The 11,422-nt window shown below is 45.4% G+C and overlaps 1 protein-coding gene across 2 annotated transcripts in view; it reads left to right on the forward strand.

Moving 5' to 3' along the window:
* Positions 1 to 315: 315 nt before the first annotated feature.
* Positions 316 to 11,422, forward strand: part of DNMBP (dynamin binding protein) — a 170,110-nt gene continuing 159,003 nt past the window's right edge. The window contains exon 1 of one of the 2 annotated variants that reach the window (XM_073595765.1): positions 316 to 637. The gene's annotated coding sequence lies outside the window, so the exon portion shown is untranslated. The remainder of the gene's footprint in view (positions 638 to 11,422) is intronic. The other variant, XM_073595764.1, reaches the window with a different exon arrangement.

Raw genomic sequence — 11,422 nt, forward strand, 5'->3', positions numbered from 1 at the left:
TCTTTACACCTAAAATTCTTATTGAGTGCAAAAAAAAAAAAAAAAAAAGCAATCAAAGCTCTGGCAGTTGAAGGGTTAGGGGATCAGTGGTTTGCAAAGCTCTGAAGCCAGTGGATCACCAGAACAGCCAGGGAGAAAGCATTTTCAGGAGGAGGTCAGCAATGACAGGTCTCCGTACAGAAATGACCGATCCCTGGAAGGACCCCGATGGAAAGGTCACCGCCTCCCTCACCCCGCCCGGACCACCTACATGTCTGCGGGGAGAGAGGTGCTGCTCCTGGCACCCCTTCAAAGGGGGCGGGGCTGTCCCCCAGATAGACTAACGGGGGGTGGGTTAGGCAGTGGAGTGGGCGGAGCCAGCTTGATTCTTTCTAGGCAGCGAGCGTGGTGTAGTGCGGAGTGGGCGGTGCTGGCTGGGGGTGCTGTCCAGGGAGTGGGCGGGGTGTGGAGTAAAATAGGAGGGGGCAGACTAGAACTCACTTAAGCGGTGGGCGGAGATTAGAGTGGAGTGGGCGGGTGCACTCTCATGACTCTCTCCGGGCGGGGTGGCGGCTGGCTGGACTGACTTTGCTGGAACCTCCGGAGGGGAGAGAGAGAGAGAGAGAGGGGGAGAGAGTGCAGCCTGGACTGGGGGCAGGTAGGTGATCCCGGGGAGCCTGGACTGGGGGGGATGGGTGACAGATCCCACTATATACATTACAGACACCTCCAGGACTGAGATCACCGGGGGAGGGGGGAGCTGTCACTGCTGGGGGAGGAGGATTATCGATACATTGTTATCATATCTACTCTATAGACTTCCTATAGGTTGTATCATTGATCCATTGTTATAAGTTACATTGTATACACACTGCTGACTTGTATGATTGATGCATTGTATATAATACACTGGTATAACTTTTATGATTGACATATTGCTACATTGTATACTGCTATGGGATGTATGATTGTTACATTGTTAGCAGTCTGTATACAGTGCAACTTATAACAGTGTATCAATCATACAACTCATAGCAGTGTGTATACAATGTAACAATATATCAATCATAAAAGTTATACCAGTGTATATACAATGTATCAATCATACAAGTCAGTGTGTATACAACTTAACTTATTTGTTTATTATTGTTACATTGTATACACACTGCTATGAGTTGTATGATTGATACATTGTTGTAAATGGCACTGTATATACACACTGCTATGAGTTTATTAATGATACATTATCAGCTGTACTCCATATACTTGTTATAACAATGTATTGATAATACAACCTATAATTTGGACTGTATATATTGCTATGAGTTCTATTATTATACATTGTTACATTGTATACACACTGGTATAACTTTTACAATTGATACATTTTTACATTTGTATACACACTGGAATGATTTAATTATTGGTACATTGTTACATTGTATACACACTGCTATGAGTTTATTAATTGATACATTGTTATCAGCTGTACAGTCTGTACTCCATATACTTGCTATAGGTTGTATTATCCATACATTGTTACAAGTTGCACTGTATATATTGCTATGAGTTGTATTATTATTATTATACTTTGTATACACTCAGCAGCTGCAGCACATTCAGATGGACATGATGATGGGTGATGATGGTTTTATATATATTGCATCCCCTGGGTTCCCTCATTCACTTCTACAGATCTCTCATGTAATACAATGTATCACCTGTGCAGAGCCTGGCTGTGTACTGCGCCACCTCTATGTTGCCGCACAGCGCTGGGAGTGTTTATATGTCATAGATAGAGATTGATGGTGTCAGTTATGATCTATTATATTGTCCTAATATAGTGCATGATGGGAGATTTCTATAGAGATTGGTGTGTCGGGTTGGATGATATTAGTATAGTGTATACTGCATAGTTAGATTCTGTTGAATTATAATTTTATTATATTAGTATAGTACAGTATGGTATAGTGTATATATGATAGTTTGTGTTGGATTATATTGGTATATACTGTATAATTAGTATTAGTTGGATTATAATATAATATGTTAGTATAGTATATGCTGTAGATAAACCAGAGTTCCCCCAAAGGTTGCTAGAAGTTCCTTGAGAAGAGAGCCCATGGCAAATTGTTCTCATGCCTATAACCACTCCTACACTGACCACCAATGTGAAGGATTACTCCTACACTGACCACCAATGTGAAGGATTACTCCTACACTGACCACCAACATAAGGGAATTCTCCTACACTGACCACCAACATAAGGGAATTCTCCTACACTGACCACCAACATAAGGGTTTTCTCCTACACTGACCACCATCGTAAAGGATTACTCCTACACTGACCACCAACGTAAAGGATTACTCCTACACTGACCACCAACGTAAAGGATTACTCCTACACTGACCACCAACGTAAAGGATTACTCCTACACTGACCACCAACGTAAAGGATTACTCCTACACTGACCACCAACGTAAAGGATTACTCCTACACTGACCACCATCGTAAAGGATTACTCCTACACTGACCACCAACGTAAAGGATTACTCCTACACTGACCACCAACGTAAAGGATTACTCCTACACTGACCACCAACGTAAAGGATTACTCCTACACTGACCACCAACGTAAAGGATTACTCCTACACTGACCACCAACGTAAAGGATTACTCCTACACTGACCACCAACGTAAAGGATTACTCCTACACTGACCACCAACGTAAAGGATTACCACTACACTGACCACCAACGTAAGGGGTTTCTCCTACACTGACCACCAACGTAAGGGATTATTCCTACACTGACCACCATTATAAGGGATTTCTCCTACACTGACCACCAACGTAAAAGATTACTCCTACATTCAATGCAAATGAAGGCGTGAGCCAGACAAAGGTATAAAAGTAATCCTCACCGTGGACCATCCCATTCAGATACATAACAAACCACAACATAACCCCTGTAAGAGGAAGGGCCACATCCTAAAAAGCAGAATTGATCTGTGTTTATGTTCTTCTGAACTATTCTTTTAGGTAGTAACAGAAGAAGAATTTGATTTACAAACACTGGGATATTGTTCCCTCTGCAGTTTCATCCAGGAAGAATTCATATGTTGGATCCACTCCAGATTTAACATGCATGATGGCCAGGAATAACTGAAATACTTCTTCTCTGTGATGGGATTGGTCAATTGTACCAGGAGTAAGGGGTTGGATTTGCAGCATTTTTCTGATCAGAACGAATGCCAGGTTATAGCAGGTTCTGCCACATTTTATTTTGTCACCAACCTACAAAATAATTTTCAGTAATATTCTTGAAATAATAAATAACTGCAGAAAAGAAAGGCAGACAATAAAAAATATTTATTATAACAAATTATTGGTCAGTGTAGAAGTGTCCCCTTGCGTTGGTGGTCAGTGGAACTTTGTCCCTTTGCGTTGGTGGTCAGTGGAACTTTGTCTCTTTGCGTTGGTGGTCAGTGGAACTTTGTCCCTTTGCGTTGGTGGTCAGTGGAACTTTGTCTCTTTGCGTTGGTGGTCAGTGGAACTTTGTCCCTTTGCGTTGGTGGTCAGTGGAACTTTGTCTCTTTGCGTTGGTGGCCAGTGGAACTTTGTCCCCTTGGGTTAGTGGCCAGCAGTTGAACATTGTCCCCCTGGGTTGGTGGCCAGCGGATGAACATTGTCCCCTTGGGTCGGTGGCCAGCGGTTGAACATTGTCCCCTTGGGTCGGTGGCCAGCGGTTGAACATTGCCCCCCTGGGTCGGTGGCCAGCGGTTGAACATTGCCCCCCTGGGTCGGTGGCCAGCGGTTGAACATTGCCCCCCTGGGTCGGTGGCCAGCGGTTGAACATTGCCCCCCTGGGTCGGTGGCCAGCGGTTGAACATTGCCCCCCTGGGTCGGTGGCCAGCGGTTGAACATTGCCCCCTTGCATTGGTGGGCCGGGGGTTAAGCATTGTCCCTTTTTATGTTGGTCAGTAAAAAATAATTGCTCGCTTTCATTGGTTATCAGTGTAGGAAGGAGTTCAGTCCACTATTGCCCAAGAATCCCCAGCTAAGAATCATTGCCCTAGACCAGTGATGGTGAACCTTGGCACCCCAGATGTTTTGGAACTACATTTCCCATGATGCTCTTGCACACTGCAGTGTAAATGAGCATCATGGGAAATGTAGTTCCAAAACATCTGGGGTGCCAAGCTTTGCCATCACTGCCCTAGACTGTTGATCCAGTGGATATTCAATTGCCTTAGGGGACCAGGAAGGAGTCTTAGACCCTGGTGGAGAAAATTGGACCATGCAAGTCACAACAAAATCAGTAAAAAGTAGTGCAGAAACCTTTTTTCATAATGAGTCGCAGCGATATGAACGGCTCCATTGCCAGCAATGGGGTGTGACTTGTCATGCGATATGGAACTGTCAAATCGCATGACAGGTCTCATCTCTAGATGAAGGTTTTCGATGTATACATTTTTTCTTTTGGCTGATATCAATGGGTAACATGAAGGTTGAATACATTTTCACTGGTGCAGAGCACAGATAAGCCTTCCTATTACGTCATATTCCATTGCAGGTCCAAAAAAATAAGATTTGTTCTTAATTTTTATGATAGTAAGTGGAGCCATGCAGGTCGTTCCTTTATGTCCTTCTGGCCAACTATAACTTCCAGGACCTCGGTTTACTGTACAGATACAACCTGGGATTAAGGAGCCATTAAGTTCGAACTGAAAACAACTGTTTCAGACTTGTGGGCCCTCATCAATGCATTGTAAAGAATCCATGACTTCTATGCAGTAGGGCTTGGGGTGCAACAAGAAAGTCCAACCTGACAGGTTATGATGCTCTGGGCAATTTTCTTGCTCTCCTATTGGCCCAACTTTCCCTAACTTGTCAGATTATACATAATATTTTTTTCAATATTTTCTCTTTTCCTCTTTTTCTAGTTCCTGTTTGCCATTATGGTTTATACCTTGTGAGAATACTTCTCGTTTTCATTTGTCTAGTACAGAACAGCGTACAACTGTCACTGAGCATGTACACATTTGATAGTTACTGAAGGTTACTGCTAAGCAGAGGTGGCTTAGCTTGTGACACATCACATAAGAGGATGTAGGAGGTCACACCTAATTTATATATATATATTCCTTCCCTTTATAGTAGTCTACATAATTTATGAAGCCTAGGTAGTCAAACATGTTATGACAGACTAAAATGAATGCCTTCATTAGCATCAAAGCCTTTGGCCTTCTTTCTTCATTGCAGCTGTTTTTATATTGGATGTGGTCCTGGTTAAGGTACCTGCAGACGTTGGCCGATGCGGCCCCGGGTTTAGATGCCTGCAGACGCTGGCTAATGTGGATCCAGTAGAGGTACCTGCAGACGTTGGCAGATAAGGCCCCAGTTGAGATACCTACAGATGTGTTCCCAGTTTAGATACCTGAAGAGATTGGCCAATGTGGCCCAGTTGAGATTCCTGGAGATGTTGGCTGATGTGGCCCAGTTGAGGTACCTGCAGATGTTATCCAATGTGGCCCCAGTAGAGATATGTGCAGACATTAGCCAATGTGGCCCCAGTTAAGGGTCAGGCAGACGCCAGTCAATATGGCTTCAGTTGAAGAACCTACAGATGTTAACTGATATGGTCCCAGTTGATGTGCCTGCAGAAGTTGGGTGATGTGGCCCCAATTAAGATACTAGCAGACAATGGCCAATGTGGCCCCAGTTGAGGTACCCGCAGACATTGCCCGACGTGGCTCCAGTTGAGGTACCCGCAGATGTTGCCCAATGTAGCTCCAGTTGAGGTACCCGCAAACCTGACCCCCCCCCCCCCCCCGAGAGGCCAATCAGGAAGACAATAGCGAGTATTCGCTATTGTCACACAACTGGGTGGGCTCAGGGTGCAGTGTTCTGCACCCCTTGCTCACCCTTTTTTGAAGCCAATTAGAGCCTTGGGCTCTAATCACCTGCTTCAAAAAAAAGAAAGGACCCCGTTGGGATCCATGCGCCCGGTGCCCCGTATGTGAATGGGGGGGGGGGGTGGCGGCGGCAGTGGCAGTTCCCCTAATAGATGAGCCACCACTGCTAGGTGTGTTAGTACATACCTAGCTGGAACATTAACAACCTGCCCCTAGATCATGCTCGATTTTGCAGTCGGATTTTTAAAGCTAAAGTTTATTCTGCTTATATTTTGCCTTTCCTGGTTCCTCCCTCTCCCTCCTCCAATAACATGCTAGTAAAATCTAAAAACCAAAAACTTTGTTTCCATTACATACCTTGATTTAGACCTAGTGATGTCATCACTGGGCTTCTGTGCTTCTTGCAATGCAGGCAGATCATGGCGGGTGGGAGGAGCCAGCAGGGTGCTCTACAGCTCCCTAAAAATATCACCGCTCCTCCGAAGAGCCCACCGCTCTGTTGCAAGCAGTGGGCTGGCTCTTGGGAGGAGTTATGCAAATGACAAAATGTCTTTTAGGCTTCATTTGCATGCAGACCGCCCTAAGTAACGTCCACATTTAAAGCTAAAACCTTCAATCTGAACTCCAGAAAATATTGTTTAAAGACAAGAGTCATGTATATTGGTTATTGAATCTTGGTGTGCTTTGTACTGGTACTCCCCATATTAAAGACCACTCCCTGCTGCTCTCTCTCCTTGTTCAGGGTGACTGGTCTTGTCTCCGCCCCTCGTGTAGTTTTTTCTACATCTTGTAGTGGGTGGGGCCTTTGCGCAGACTATGTATAACACAGTGATGATGCCACTGCTACTTTAAAAGGTAATGTCTAGGGTCGCAAAGAAATGTGTTGCACATAAAATGGATTTACGCTCACCGGCCACTTTATTAGGTACACCTGTTAAATTGCTTGGTAACACAAATTGCTAATAGGCCAATCACATGGCAGCAACTCAATGGATTTAGACATGCAGATGTGGTGAAGACGACTTTCTGAAGTTTAAACCGAGCATCAGAATGGGAAAGAAATGTGATTTAAGTGACTTAGGACGTGGCATGGTTGTTGGTGTCAGACGGGCTGGTCTGAGTATTTCAAAAACTGCTGATCTACTGGGATTTTCAAACACAACCATCTCCAGGGTTTACAGACAATGGTCCGAAAAAGAGAAAATATCCAGTGAGCGGTAGTTGTGTGGAGGAAAATGCCTTGTTGATGTCAAAGGAGAATGAGCAGACTGGTTTGAGGCAACAGTAACTGAAATAACCACTTGTTACAACCAAGGTATGCGGAATACCATCTCTGAATGCACAACACATCGAACCTTGAAGCAGATGAGCTACAGTAGCAGAAGACCACACCGGGTGCCACTCCTGTCAACTAAGAACAGGAAACTGAGGCTACAATTTGCACAGGATCTCCAAAATTGGACAATAGAAGATTGGAAAAACGTTGACTGGTCTGATGAATCTCGATTTCAGCTGTGACATTCAGATGGTCGGGTCAGAATTTGGTGTAAACAACATGAAAGCATGGATCCATCCTGCCTTGTATCAATGGTTCAGGCTGGTGGTGTAATGGTGTGGAGAATATTTTCTTGGCACACTTTGGGCCCCTTGGTACCAATTGAGCATCGTTTAAATGCCACGACCTACCTGAGTATTGTTGCTGACCATGTCCATCCCTTTATGACTACAGTGTACACATCTTCTGATGGCTCCTTCCAGCAGGATAATGCACCATGTCACAAAGATCAAATCATCTCACCACTGGTTTCTTGAAGATGACAATGAGGTCCCTGTACTCCAATGTCCTCCACACTCACCAGATCTCAATCCAATAGAGCACCTTTGGGATGTGGTAGAATGGAAGATTTGCATCATGGATGTGTAGCTGGCAAATCTGCAGCAACTGTATGTTGCTATCATGTCAGTATGGACCAAAATCTCTGAGGAACGTTTCCAACACCTTGTTGAATCTATGTCACCAAGAATGAAGGCAGTTCTGAAGGCTAAAGGGGTCCAACCCGCTACTAGCAAGGTGTACCTAATAAAGTGGCCGATGAGTTTATATCCTTTGTGGCTATTGAGGAATATATTTCAATGAATGTTTTTGTGGCTGGAGTTCAGCTCCATTTAGCTTATTTTTGGCTAGGTATATGACACCATTCTAGTATAATTGAACCATTAGTGGGCCGGTGAAGAGCTGTGGATTATGGCAGATGGATCCCATCTAATGATTGAATTACCGGCCTACACTCTTTGTGACGTGGCCCTAGTAGCCATATAATGAAGATGAAGGGTGACAGTGTATTTCATAATCCAGTTAATGAAGCTTTGCTGGCCTCCCTCCAGGGATGGGGAAGGTATTAGTCTCCATGTCTCCTTCTATCCAGTGTATGAAAATAGAGAGGCACGTGTCTGATCCTCTCTGTGAGATAAGCAGCCTCATTCTAAAAGGGTTGTAGAGGGGTTACAAAAGGATAGCACATCTGCTGCTCTGCCGGCTGTATTGTAAGAGCAGCTTGGCCATGATAGCCGGGGGTGTTGGGTATAACATATCACATCCGTGTTGCTTACAAGTTCTTAAAATGTGAGCATACGAAGGTGGGAGCTACCTCCTGTGAATTTTGTTTTTGCAAGCTTAATGCTGATTTGCTGATCCTACCAATAATTCTTAGTGAGTTACTGACCTGGGATGTCGGACTTCACTGGCTGCATGCTTGTTTTAGGTCGGTGACTCCCCAGGTAGTAAAGCAACAATAGGAGCATACACTTTACAGTGCATCTCTAGGCCAGCCTTTTGCAGCCTTTTTACCCAAGAGGAACCCTTGAAATGATTTCCAGGTTTCCGGGAACCTTACATTGGTGGTCAGTGAGAAGAATGTGCCCCTTACAATAGCGGCCAGTGGGAAGAATGCCCCCTTTACAATAGCAGCCAGTGGGAAGAATGCCCCCCTTACATTAGGGGTCAGTGGGAAGAATGCCCCCCTTACATTAGGGGTCAGTGGGAAGAATGCCCCCCTTACATTAGGGGTCAGTGGGAAGAATGCCTCCCTTACATTAGTGATCAGTGGGAAGAATGCCCCCTTTACATTAGTGATCAGTGGGAAGAATGCCCCCTTTACATTAGTGATCAGTGGGAAGAATGCCCCCTTTACATTAGTGATCAGTGGGAAGAATGCCCCCTTTACATTAGGGGTCAGTGGGAAGAATGCCCCCCTTACATTTAGGGGTCAGTGGGAAGAATGCCCCCCTTACATTTAGGGGCCAGTGGGAAGAATGCCCCCCTTACATTTAGGGGCCAGTGGGAAGAATGCCCCCCTTACATTTAGGGGCCAGTGGGAAGAATGCCCCCCTTACATTTAGGGGCCAGTGGGAAGAATGCCCCCCTTACATTTAGGGGCCAGTGGGAAGAATGCCCCCCTTACATTTAGGGGCCAGTGGGAAGAATGCCCCCCTTACATTTAGGGGCCAGTGGGAAGAATGCCCCCCCCCTTACATTTAGGGGTCAGTGGGAAGAATGCCCCCCCCCTTACATTAGGGGTCAGTGGGAAGAATGCCCCCCCCCCTACATTAGGGGTCAGTGGGAAGAATGCCCCCCCCCCTACATTAGGGGTCAGTGGGAAGAATGCCCCCCCCTTACATTAGGGGTCAGTGGGAAGAATGCCCCCCCCCCTACATTAGGGGTCAGTGGGAAGAATGCCCCCCCCCTTACATTAGGGGTCAGTGGGAAGAATGCCCCCCCCCCTTACATTAGGGGTCAGTGGGAAGAATGCCCCCCCCCCTTACATTAGGGGTCAGTGGGAAGAATGCCCCCCCCCTTACATTAGGGGTCAGTGGGAAGAATGCCCCCCCCCCCCTTACATTAGGGGTCAGTGGGAAGAATGCCCCCCCCCCTTACATTAGGGGTCAGTGGGAAGAATGCCCCCCCCCCCTTACATTAGGGGTCAGTAGGAAGAATGCCCCCCCCTTACATTAGGGGTCAGTGGGAAGAATGCCCCCCCCTTACATTAGGGGTCAGTGGGAAGAATGCCCCCCCCCCCCCCTTACATTAGGGGTCAGTGGGAAGAATGCCCCTCTTACATGTGATTGGAGGAAGAGTGGATGAACATCCTGATCTTTTCCTCCGATTATACAGCGCCTTGCATAAGAACGCTGAGCTGTGAGAGAGAGAGAGAGAGAGAGAGAGAGAGGGACTGCGCATCTGCGGGGTGGGGTGAGTTTCCAATGTTTAGTACATCCTGCCATTTGCAGGATAGACAGGAGAGGGCAATGGAATAAACAGCTGAAAAAGTGTTTTTCTACAATGGAGCATTGCAGATTAATGTACTGTGGACACTGTACATAGGGTTGTGTGCTTGTTTTGTTTTTTTAGCAAAAGTCAGTAAAGGTAAGTTACCCTTTTAAGCTCAGCAGTGCAGGTAAAATATTCCAGGCAGTGTAGGACAAAGGGTATCACACAGGAACCCTTATCATGGAAAGTGTTATCAGCACATTTATTACTGCTACCGGGTAATAAACATATTTTGACTGTCATTCCGTACAGCAAGAAATACCCACTGTCCTCTCCCGCTAGAATAGTCCTGAATGGTCCAATTCTTACCGAGGTATAACGTGCCATACCACATAACACCCATACCACATAACACCCATACCACATAACACCCATACCACATAACACCCATACCACATAACACCCATACCACATAACACTTGTCTGTTGAAATTAGAATTATACTTTTGGGTTCCCAGTTGCACTTTCTGATTCTGAGTCCCCACACCATATTGTAGTATTGTAGATCTGTACTCTTGTCTTGTTACCCAGCACTCCTACGTCTATTTCCCAAAGACAACCTCTGGATATGACGCTGAGCATGTGCACTCAACCTCTTTGGTCCACCATGGCGAGGCCTGTTCTGAGTGGAACCTGTCCTGGTAAACCGCTGTATCGTCTTGGCCACCATGCTGCAGCTCAGTTTCAGGGTCTTGGTAATCTTATTATAGCCTAGGTCATCTATATGTACAGCAACCATCATTTTTTTCAGATCCTCAGAGAGTTCTTTGCCATGAGGTGCCATGTTGAACTTCCAGTGACCAGTATGAGAGAGTGAGAGCGATAACACCAAATTTAACACACCTGCTCCCCATTCACACCTGAGACCTTGTAACACTAATGAGTCACATGACACTGGGGAGCGAAAATGGCTAATTGGGCCCAATTTGGACATTTTCAGGGGTGTACTGACTTTTGTTGCCAGCGGTTTAGACATTAATGACTGTGTGTTGAGTTATTTTGAGAGGACAGCAAATTTACACTGTTATACAAGCTGTACACTCACTACTTTACATTGTAGCAAAGTGTCATTTCTTCAGTGTTGTCACATGAAAAGATAGAATAAAATATTTACAAAAATGTGAGGGGTGTACTCACTTTTGTGAGATACTGTACATGTCTGTGATAATATAATGTGATTGAGGTTGACTTGTGCCAG

Source organism: Aquarana catesbeiana, linkage group LG08 (assembly GCF_042186555.1).
Source record: "Aquarana catesbeiana isolate 2022-GZ linkage group LG08, ASM4218655v1, whole genome shotgun sequence".
Lineage (NCBI taxonomy): Eukaryota > Metazoa > Chordata > Amphibia > Anura > Ranidae > Aquarana > Aquarana catesbeiana.